The following is a 10,757-nucleotide window of genomic DNA, read 5'->3' on the forward strand; positions in this document are numbered from 1 at the left end:
GGTATTTGGAGCCAGGCCTGTAAAGAGGTATTAAGGTTATAATAGTGGGGCCCTAATCCAATACAACTGGTCTCCTTATAAGAAGAGACACTGGGAATGTATACACTCAGAGAAAAGACCATATGAGGACACAACAAGAAGGTGGCTGTCTGCAAGCAAAGGAGAAATCAAATCTGCCAATACTTTGCTTTTGGACCTGAGTAGTCATAAAGGTTTTTAACAAAGTCCAAAGCTATAATAGTAATTATACTATTTATCAAGAAATAAATTTCTCCTGTTTGACCCACCTAGTCTGTAGTATTTGTTATGGCAGCCGCAGCAGACTGATATACAGTTTGAGGAATTTATTTATTTATTTGTTTTTTTGTGACAGAGTCTCACTTTGTCTCCCTTGGTAGAGTGCTGTGGCATCATAGTTCATACAACTTCAAATTCTTGCTCAGGGTGGTCTTGAACTTGTGAACTCAAGCAGTCCACCCCCACTTGGCCTCCCAGAGTGCTGGGATTACAGGCGTGAGGCACCGCCTCTGGCCAGGTTGAGGAATTTAAAAGTGGGTGTGAGGTCTTGATTCTCTTTCTTCCTCTGCTTTATTGACCTCCATGGGGTATGTTTCAGATGGTGTTGCTAAAAGATGGAGTAGGGAGGCCCATCTTTTACTTTTTCTTGTGCAAGCCTTGATATTTCTGGTTCAATTTCTGCTGCGTTCATTAGGCAGACTAATTCAATCTGGAATGCGCCTTTTGAAAACAAAAATATGCATGTGGCCATTTGGTCTTGCAGTTCCATGGGATGAATCCTCCTTTAGGCAAAGGATGCCTCATGTTTCGATGCATAAATGGGGTTGGCTCACTGTGTAGTTGAGAATATGGAGGTGAAAAGATTTGATTTATTGTTCACAATATTATGTGTTACAGGTACATAGGGCTCTGTGGGCTCTAAGAGGTTTCTTCTTAGCACTCAAACTGAGCCCTCCAGATCTCAGACATCTGCTGAGATGTTTGAGGTGGGGCTCAAAGGTAAGGTGGGCCTCTGGTTTTTCTCTCTTTAATCTGGGAAACTCTAATCTATGTAGGATTTTGTGTGAGATTTAATTTAAATGAAGGGTTCTGTTGTTAAAGAAGTTTAAAAATTCCTCTGGTGGTTCCACAGTCAAAGAAATAACAGATTTTATGAATATATCAAGACTTTGGAGCATGAAGTTTAGTTTGATTCAGCCAGAGGTCTCTTTTGGTGAGTTCAAGGTCATGAGTTTCAGTTCAGCTCAGTTCCTTCATCATTCCAGGTGACTTGAAAAAAATCTCTGACTTGTGGAAATATGATAGATTTGCACAAAGTACAGGATTTGCTAAAAGTTTAGGACTCATTGTGGGTCTTCATATATCCATTTATGTCTCAAAGGTATTTATGGAAGACAATAATGGCATAGAGTGATATAGCAGGGATACTCAAGCCAAAGCTTGAAATGGTACACATGTGTTTCCAGTACTGCTCTCTTCATCCTGTGCAGACATTGCTAATCACAGAACTAATTTCTGTAGAGCCCAGATAAAGCTCTATAATTCTTCTCAATACAATTCTCTAGGCAATCTCTTCCCACTGATTCTTCATGATTATTATTAGCACATGAAGTGAAACCGTTTTTATCTTTATGTATAATCAATAATGACTTGGGGTTCATTTATCTATGTCTTTGAGTGTCTTTAGGGCTGTGATTAAGTAACTGAGTTGTCAGTACTTCTTGGAGACTGTGATGGAAATGGTGACCATATGTTTTAAACCTAAATTAGGACTGTGTTCCGTATGTGTATAAAGGTCCTGCTGAGGTTGAGTGTTTGGAAATGAGAATGTATCAATTAGGACCTTGGATTTATTTTTCTAGTTAGGTGGTTCCAGTTCTTTCTCAGGGCTTCTCTCTTGATTTTAGCTATAACTTGTCATGCCCTTGGTATATGCCAAGCAGTGGGTGAAGTGCTTGACATTTGTGATAATCCTCGCAGTCATCTAGAGTCTATCATCTCCATTTCACAGACAAGGAAGATGAAGTAGGGAGAGAACAATGATCTTACTTGAGGTCACACAGGTAGTAAGTCAAACCAGGCTTGTTTTAGGAAGCTCAAAAATACATATATATTAGCACAAAGTGGAATAAAGTAAGTAGGTCAGAAAATTTCAGTTGAGAGAAAGGTGAGATGAACTGGGATGGGAGGTTCGTGTACATACTGCCTCCTATCTGGTCTCATCTGGAGGAACTTGCCTGGTGTGTGGCCTCACATTTAGCTTTAAGTAGCCACACAGGAAGGGAAACATGAGCAGTAAGAGAGGTAAACCAGTGTCTCTATTCTGATTCCTGATGCCAATCTTAGGATAATGTTCCTCTCACAGGCCCTCAAAAGCATAACAAGCTTCATCATCAACACCCCTTGTTGTTTGGGTTAATATGCTTTACCATAGCTGAAGCTTGGGGAAGCCCCAACTGCAAACATACGTCCCCAAACATGAACTTAATAAATATATGTGGGATAGCATGGGATGTCTGGAAGGAGTGCCTTTTAGTAAACTCATTGCCAACCATTTGGAGAATGATGTTAGTCTTGAAGATTAATTAGGGTCTCTCACGTCTCCTTAACAGGGTAGAGAGTTGAGAATTCACTGGTTTATGAGATGTGAAGTAGGGTAGGGGAACAGCTATAGGGAGAATACCCTGGAGGAGAAGCTCTGCAGTCTCCACTGAGGGAAATGGGATTCTTCTATCCCTTATACTTCTGCTAATGATTCTGCTAATGATTTCTAAACCAGGTCATAAAATAAATGAAAATGTAGGAGAAAAAAGAAAGAAAAGAGAACATAGGTAAAAATAAGAAGGGCAGAGTACAAGGTTAAGAGAATATTAAATATAAAACATTGAGACTTATTAAGAGGAAATTAAAAGATAAAGGTCAGCATAAATATTACAATAAGAGCCCAACCCAGAAAAAAGGTTAAGACATAAAATAATAGTGAGAGATAAAAGAAATGCCTTTTAGGATAAAGGAAATAGAAGAATGAAATCACTAAAGGAAAGTGAGTGGGGTTAAAAAAATAAAGGAAAAATAAAATTCAAGCTAAAAATAAAACTAAGAAGCTATGAATAAAATTTAAAAGCAAAATAAAAATTAACAATTAAAAAGTAATGACAAGATAACAAATAAAAATGATTTAAGATAAAAGATAAAATAATATGAACCAACAAGGTAAAAGGTTAAATACACCAAAGTGAAAGAGATAAAAGATTAAGAGGATAACCGACTAAAACCCATGGGAAAAACATTCAAAACATAAAAGTAGATGGGTTTGAAGCTTAAGTACAAGATTAAGGAATTAAGAATGCTCTTTTGAGTGTTAATACTTCAACAAAGAGGATTCAGAGAAAAATATTTTAAAGAGAAAATGAAAGAAACTTGAATTTAGAAAAATAGCTAATAAAAGTCAGGTAAAGGAAAGGGAAATTTAAATTACCTTGAATCAAGACAAAAAAATTCTTAGCAATAATAAGAAAGTAAAAAAGCTAAGAAGCCATGTAGAAAATCAGAATGTTTTCCTGGTAAATAAATGCCCACCAACTGCAAAAACAACATCTATTTATTAAAATCCCCTATGTGGGTCTTAGTCCCCACACTGCACACTGAAGACACTCCTGTTGTAGCAGCAGCAACATGTATGGCAAGATGAAGGAGGCAGGACATGTTACATATGTCAGTTACATCACTGTCTGGAAGCTTGCACTTTTCTTCCAAGACTTTTTTTTTGCACTAATAAAATGTCAATTGCTCTATAACTTGGCCAGCTGGGGTTGGAGTTGGGCACAAACAATGGTCAGTCCAAACTATGCAAACATCTTGGGCAAAACCCATATGGGAAAGTAGTTTGCTTCCAATAGATAGAAAGGAAGTTGGTTGGAAGGTGGGGGATAGATTAGGGGTGGGGGATGAGTCATGGTGTGGATGGAGAGAGATGGGAGTGGATGGGGGAGGGATAAAAAGGGGCTCTTCACAGTGAAGTAGGAGTTGGGGTTGTCTTCTGAGAGTGAGAGGGTGGGACCAAGGATGAGTAGAGTGAAAATGATTGGGTGCTTCATCTCTAATTGGGACCCAGCTGTGCTTGGACAGCCTGATCTGGGGCAGGATCACATTTCAATGCTGGTTCTCTTACAGAGTGGGGTCACAGTTGAATCAAGAGCAGCCTGAATCTTGGAGTTTTAGTAGAGCAGAGTTTAGTGGTAGTTGATTTTTAAGTAGCTGATCTTGGAGACCAGCCAGTCCAGAGTGGATAGAGCTGAGTGGTAAATGGGACTGAATATTTGCATAAGGGCAAGGAATGGGCTAAGTGAGAGAGGGGACTGTAGGCCTAAGGGAGAGGTAGTAGTCAAGTGGGAATTTCAGAGCAGCAGCTCTTACTCTGATGTTTTGGAAGTAAAGCAGGCCCACTCCCACACGATACATGAGTATGTTTGGAGGGGTGGGAGAAAGACACAGGGGTGTCTCAAGACCATGGATGGTATTCATATCTCTGAGGATAATGGATGGGGACATTGGCTAAGAAGATGGGAACAGGTTGGAAAGTTCTGAATAAGGGAGGGAAGAGTTCTGTCATCATACAGCAGTGACAAGAAAAAGGAGAAGGTGGAGGGTTGGATTCAAGAGCACATGAGAGGAGGTGGTAAAGAGGACTAAGGAAGGAGGAATATGTGGATCCCCCTTCAGAGTCCTTGGATTGGAGTGAGTAGAAGAAGCAGTGGTCTCCTTTGGAGAGCATGGTGAAGGAGGAAAGTCAGTTTCAGTCAAGGAGATGATGCAGAAGGAGAGAGAATGTGGGGCACGAGGCAGATAGTCTTAGGGATCTTATGACAAGAGCATGGTGGAAGAGAAGAGAAGGCTTGATTCAGTCTATGGTGGGAAGTGGGGAAGAGTAGCGTGGACTGAGGCTGAGGGGGTCTGAAAGGGGTCTGTGCAGAGTTATTGGAATCTAGGAATAGTAACTGTGGGTCTTTGGGATGAAGAGGCAGGCCCTGATAGTGTTGGGAGAGGGACAGAAGTGTGGGGGAGTGTTGAGAGGCATTTATTTTCCATTGGACAATTTAGCATAGCTTATCCCATTGCAAGGTTTCGATGTAGACATGAAAGAATCTACATATACTGCATATACTGGTAATCTAATGGCAGGGCTTTTATTATTTTTTTGGGGGGGTGAGGGGCAGGGGTGGGTACTTCCAGTAGAAACTTGGGAGGTGGGCCATTTAATGCCCACCTCCCAAGTTGTGATGGCTTACAAATACAGTTGCAACCAAGAATGAACGGTGCTAGTTTGAATGTGGTTTGCACCCACCAAAAGTCATGGGAAGCTTGGTCCCTGGTGTAACGATGTTGAGAGGTGGTGGTGACTCTAAGAGGCATTTGGGGCATGAAGGGTCTGCCCTCATAAAGGGAATAATACCATATTGTGGGACTCAGCGAGTTCTTGCTCTTGTAAGACTGGATGAGTTACTGTGTGAGGGGGGGGTGGGCACCTCTCGTGTTTGGTCTCTTTACTGTGCTCTCTTCCATCCCACTTTCCATGAGGTGAAGTGGCATGAGGTTCTCACCAGATGTGACTACTGGATCTTGGGCTTTTTAGCCTTCACAACTATGAGCCAAAGAAACCTCTTTTCTTTATGAATTATCCTGTCTCGGGTATTCTATTACAGCAACAGGAAAGAGACTAACACAAACAGTGAGAATTTAGGACTTAAGAGTAATTAGGAAGAGGACTGGTTTGAGACTCAGGACTCCACATAGGTTATTAGAGATAGTTGGATCGCTGATACTGCTGCCAAAGTACCTTTGATTCCCAGCATATTAGACAATAGATATAAAGTATTTCTGTGTGCCTGAAAAAATTTTCTGGGGCAATAGCTGCTGGCAACTATTTTGTAGGTATTTACAACACAAATTCTCACACATCTGCTTAGTGGATGGCCTATCAGTGATGCATAATGATGATGATTTGTTTCCGGTTGGATGTGTTAAATTGTCAGCTATCAAACATTTTATGTGTGAGACGGCTGGGAGTGATGACATTGTAAGAGCTTTTTGAAAGCCCGCCCTCCACAGGAATATCTCAGCACCTTGTACAGCATCCAGCGTGCATTTCCGTGAAGGAGAAAGACTTTGAACCATCAATTTGAATACTAATTAAATGGCTTCAAAATGTGCTGGTGAATGCACTGATCCTGGATAATCTGGCCCCAACAAGAAAAGCTTTTGGTGCTGTGGGAACTTAAATGCAGGGTGGAGGTGACCAGGGTTCCAGGATGCCCTGGGACTGTGTGACAAGAGAGCAAGTGACCTCTTTTGATGTTGGGCCCCTACACCAAATCTCCCTGGGAAAGAGCTGGAGGGGGAGTTTGAGTTGGACTAGATAGTCTTTCTTTTTCTTTTTCTCCTTTGGTAGATGAAGGAAAGTAATGTGCCAAAAGTCATACAATGAGGTCTCATTTTAGAAAACACTTGAACTTAAAACTCTAGTCTGCTATTTAAAGGGTTCTTTCTTTTTCACCACTTATGTGATGTTCATTCTTCAAGGATGATATATTCCTAGTCTATTCAGAAGGTTGCAAAAGGCTGTCACCTTGTTTTTCAAGTCTTCTCCTCCCAAATTCTGTAGTATTACTCTACAGAAGGTGAAGCAGAGAGATCATCAGGGAATACTGCCAAGTGGAATCAACCCTGCAGAAACAAAAGCCCACCTCTCCTGGAAGAGGTCTTGCTAGTGTATCAGTGCACCATCCAGGACTGGGCACGGAGCTGCTGTCTATGGAGATAGAGCAGGAAGAGAGCTTGGCAAGAATGTTTCTGTGTATGAAGCCCAATGACGCTGTGGTGGGCACCTTCTAAGTTGGCTCCCAATCAGCCCCACCTCCTGAAATTCATTTCTCTGTGTAATCCCTTCTCCTTGAGTGTGGACTGGAGCTAGTGACTTGTTTCTAAAGAATAGAATATGGGGCAAAAGAGATGAGGCATCACTTCTAAGGCTCAGTTACAAAAAGACTGGCTTCCTGTCTAGCTTGCCCTTTCTTGCTCTCTTATTTATTCACTCTGGGGGAAGTCAACTGCCATGCAGTTCTCTGGAGAGGCCCATGCAGCATAACTGAGGGAGGCCTCAGGCCAACAGTCAGTGAGGGGCGGACACTTTCACCCCAGCAGCCCTTGAGGAACTGAATCGTGACAACAACCACGTAAGTCGCCTTGGAAGTGAATCTTCTTCCAGCAATTGAACTTTGATATGACTGCCGCTTTGGGTGAAACCCTAGTCCAGAAGCCCCAGTTAAGCTACCCCTGGATTTCTGACCCACAGGAACTATGAAACAACAAATGCATGTTTTCTGGAGCTGCTAACTTTTGGAGTAATTTGTTATGCAGCAACAGATAACTAATGCAGACACACGTGTTCACCTTCACTGAAGAGCAGTATGGTTGAAGCTTTTAGTAGATGGAATTTTATCCTGCCTCTCCTTGTTAGTGTTTTTAGAAATACAAGCTGCTGCCTAGTGCAAGGATATTCTTTGCCACAGGTGTGAATTAATCTTTGGACAGCTTCACTATTTTACATGTAGTGCTCACAAGATTCTGATAGCCAACAACCTTCACAGCACCAGCCACGGCCTTGTGTTCTTAGAGTTCTAAAGTAATAAAATGTTCACAAAGTAGCATCTGAAGCACACTGACAATAATGAATTTTGTTCAAAGCTTCCAACATTCACAGGGTACCTTCACCATCGGGCAAATCTTACTTATTTTGCAACCCACAGTTAAGCCTTGAAGGCCGTCTGAGTTCTATATGATATCTCATGAATTTCTGCATGGTTCTGGCCATGTTAGGACACTCTTCGTCCTTTCTCTTTGAGATCTGTCCATTCAGGCATTCAGAAACAGTCTAGCTCAGACTCTACTCTGATTAGCCTTGTGCAGAGCAGGTTTAGACAGGATTGTGCAGGGGGATACTCAGTCTCAGTGGTTAGGGAGATCAATAATAGTGTCTGCCTCCAAAGATTGTTTCTGGTGTTAGTTCTCAGGAAACAGACAAGCTGCAACCACAACTTGTTCACTGCTCACAGGAGTTGAGCATTGTGTAGGAAAAGCAATGTCAAAGATTTTACCTCTTTTGAGTCTATCTCCTAAACAAACATGAGGGGGAGGGGGCGGGAGAAACAGTGAAGCCTTGGGAGTTAGATGGACCTGAGTTCAAATTTTGGTGTCATTGCTTACCAGCACTTGACCTAGGGCACCTCACTTACTTTCTGGAGTCTCAGTTTCATCATCTACAAAATGGAGATAATAATATCTAACTTGCAGGAATGTTATGATTTGTTTAATAGGGTAAAATACATAACCCCCCTAATCTGTATATACTACTCAAAGATAGTTACTCTTAATATTACCTGTTGAGGTCCCATGCTGTATCTCCAAAGCTTTAGCGTGGTATCTGACAAAGACTGATGACACAGAGCCTTGGTTCCTGAAATGCTAATGGGCCAAAAGGGGCATAAATAAAAGCACCAGGACCTTGGGGTCCTGGCTGTGGAGGAGGATGGAACTTTATGTTGTTTTCTCTGCATTTACAGGAACTAGTTTGTGTGTGGATGTGGGAGGGGCAGATGAACTAGGGCATGGCAGGTGGGTAGGGGAGGTCCTCCCTGGTGACTTGAAGTGGCAGTTCTTTCCTCTCACGTGGTCAAAGCCCTGTCTGACTTCCTGCTGCTCTGGGGCTCTCAGCCCTCACTTGTGTCAGGTCCAGCATTAGGGTCACCTGGGTGGGACCCAACGTACAGCCCGACAGTGTTGGTCCCACTCCTGGACATTCAGATGCTGAATCTGGTTTGGGGTGTGATCCAAATACAAAGCTGGGGTGCTGATCACTGCAGGAAGGTCAGAGAGCCTACATCATCGCCCATGGGGTGTTCAAAGGCAGTTACAGATAAGAAAGAACAAAAATAAAGTTGAATTATTCTGTTTTGAGAGAAATGAATGAAAGTCCTTTTCTTGGTGACTGGTGGTGGTCTGCACTAAGGGTGAGGGTAGGGGAAAGTCTGACTTATATTTCTTATAACATAAGAAAAAAAATACCAAGAGGCCTAATTAAAAAAAGAAAAAAAAAAAAAGGAATAAAGCCTGTGAGGAATCCTTGGTGGCAGGAATGGTGGTGGTACATTAAAAGCAGCATCAAATCTTCAGTTTTAAAAGGTTTGCTGTGATGCAGTGTAATATCTTTCCATTTCTTTTAGAAGAAATATTCCATACATGGCTGCCTGTGTCAGAGGTGGTTTGAATAAAGTAAGGAGAAGGGACTTCTTCAGTATTTGGGGAACACTGAAGGTTTTTGAGCAAGTACTGATGTGATCACATTTATATTTTACTGATACTCTGAAGCTAGCATAAAGGATAAGTCAGAGGAAGACAAGACTACAGATAGGCAACCAGTTAGGATGATCTTACAAGGCACCAGGGTAGAAAGATGATCATTAAATTGGCATTCGAAGGTAATAACATATGGTTATTAAAATAACTAATTTTAAACCTATAGAATACTTGCAACAATCACACCAAGAACCCCCCCATTCACTTCATATAATTCACTACTTAGTATTTTGCCCATTATTAGCTCTCTCTATAAAACTATTTTCTGAACCATTTGATAATAAGCTGCAGACATGATACTCCTTTGCTTTTAAATATTTCAGCATAGATTTCCTAAGAACAGGATATTATTTTACATAGCCATAGTACAGTGATCAAATTCAGAAAATTTTACATTGCAATATTGCTATTATCTAATATACTTCTTATATTCAGATTTCATCATTTGTCCCAATAATGTCCTTTATGGCTATTGTTTTCTCTGCTCCAGGATTTAATTCAGGATTGAATTTATTTGTCATGTCTCTTTAGTCCTTTAATCTAGGACAGTCCTGAGCCTTTGTCTTTCATGACACTGACATTTTTGAAGAGTACAGATGAGTTATTTTGTAGAATGACCCTCAATTTGGGTTTGTGTGATGTTTCTTCATAATTAGATTATGTATTAGGTATGTATTTGGGGGAGGAAGCAGGTCACATCAACAGTGACTTGATATCAGATTGTCTCATTGTTTGTGATATTTACTTGGTTAAGGTGCCATCTATCAGGTTTTTCCATCAAGTTACTATTTCCTCTTTGTGATTAGTGAGTAATTTTAGGGTGCTACTTCCTGTCCTTTTCGGAGCACTGACTAAGTCCCAGGCTGTATTAGATACTTTATATACTTCATGTCATTTAACAAACCACAAAGAAGTTTATTTTTGTATTCTCCCTGTCCCCTCCTCCTGTTTTATGGATAAGAAAATAGAGGCCCACCTAAGGTCAGACAGTGGTCTGTGACTCCAAAGTCCATACTTGTTCACTCAGACATTGTCACCCAGGAATAGGGACATTTAGAGCTCAGTGCCCAGACAGAGCACACCTCCTCTGCAGATAAATGTATGTTCATGGAAAACACCGGGGAGCCTTAAATGCGTATTATTAAGAAGCCAAGCTGAAAAGGCTACACACTGTGATTCCAAATATATGATATTCTGGAAAAGTCAAAATTATGGAGACAGTAAAAGATCAGTGCTTGTCAGGGATTGGGGAGGGAGAGGGATGAGCCGGTGGACGATGGAGGATTTTTAAGCAGTGAAATCATTCCATATGGTACATGGCATTATTC

This window comes from Otolemur garnettii, unplaced genomic scaffold (genome assembly GCF_000181295.1).
Source record: "Otolemur garnettii isolate 467f Iridium unplaced genomic scaffold, OtoGar3 scaffold00050, whole genome shotgun sequence".
In the NCBI taxonomy this organism is placed as follows: domain Eukaryota; kingdom Metazoa; phylum Chordata; class Mammalia; order Primates; family Galagidae; genus Otolemur; species Otolemur garnettii.